Genomic DNA, 1,497 nt, shown 5'->3' on the forward strand with positions numbered 1-1,497 from the left:
TTTATTTAATCCTAATGTGGACGCGTGGACTCTCGCCGCCTTCCTGGCCGGCTTTAATGTTTAATTAAGTTGTTTTTATTTTAAATATGCATGCACGGTTTATTTTTTGTTGGCGCCGTCAAAATGGGTCGGGCGAGCGTTGGGCGCATACGTCAACCCAAATGCGGAAGCGGACGTCCGTGTCTATCTGGCCGAGCCAAACGGACAAAAAGCGGTCGCAATCGCCGTCCATTTGGGTCGGCCCATTGGAGTTGCTCTAATAGACAAGCAAATCCATATCTCACGGTGACCAGCCTGATGGACCTAAAGCTGGCACGTGCTAAATTACACGATGATAACGTCGAGTGGATAACGGAAGCACGGACACGCTCGGTGACGGTGGCATGTGCATGCATGGATTGGCCGAGTTCTATTTGACCTGGCTTCAGTTTATGAAACATCTCCTATAGGACTAGCACTATACTTTTGCTGGAGCCCACCGGTCTGGAGGCAAAGAGGCACAGGACAAACATGTGAGAATGGGGTGAGCATGAAGTCGATCATATGACGACTGACCCATGGACTTGGTGTTCACTACATATATTCGAATCAAATTCTCTGCAACGCCCGAGATTTGCCATGCATTTCGACGGATAAGCGCGGCAGTGGTGCCCAACCCAAGAGCAGAACGTTGGCAGCTACTCCTACCACTTTCGGTGTAATTCCTACGACAGTGTTGTGTGATGATTGTGGCGACATGTTTGTGAAGAGGGAAAAAAGCGAGAGGAACGAATGGATTGAACAGTGATTGCATTGACTGAAGAATAGGGTATTTATACCCATGTACAGAGGCGGTAATTACATAGTCGGTAACTAGCGGTTGCTAAATTAAACAACCGACCTAAGCATTGATTATTAGGATTTAATTAATCCTTAACGCTCCCCCTAATCTATGCTTCACTAGATGAATATGCATCATCTTGATAGACTTCTCCTAATATATGGCCGCCCTTGAGAATGCTCATCATCTTCATCTTCATAAATGCTTGTCTCTTGATAACTCCTTTAAAACCCAGTGGGAAAAATAATAAGGAGAAAATGATGCAACATATAATGATTATTGTCTCTTGATAACTCATGCGAGAAAAACCTCCGAAGAAGGAGAAAAATCATTGTGAGTTTAGAGAACAATAAATATGATTTGTATACTTTCCTTTAAAAACCCAATGGGAAAAACTTGAAAGTATAGCATATAATCTTAAAAAGATATTGCCTCATTAAAAACCGTTATGAGAAACTTTGAAAGAAAACTCATAAGGAAAAGAGTGTGATCTGATATGTCACTAAAAACTCCTTTAAAACCCAATGGGAAAAATATAAGGAGAAACTGACATGACATATGTGAACACTTGTATCAATATTGTCTCATTAAAAACCTTTTATGAGAAACCATGAGGGAAAACTCATGAAGGGAAAAAGAGTACAATATATGTAATCTGATGATTGTTAACAAGTTAT

The sequence above is a fragment of the Triticum aestivum genome, chromosome 1D, assembly GCF_018294505.1.
Source record: "Triticum aestivum cultivar Chinese Spring chromosome 1D, IWGSC CS RefSeq v2.1, whole genome shotgun sequence".
NCBI classification, from domain to species: Eukaryota; Viridiplantae; Streptophyta; class Magnoliopsida; order Poales; family Poaceae; genus Triticum; species Triticum aestivum.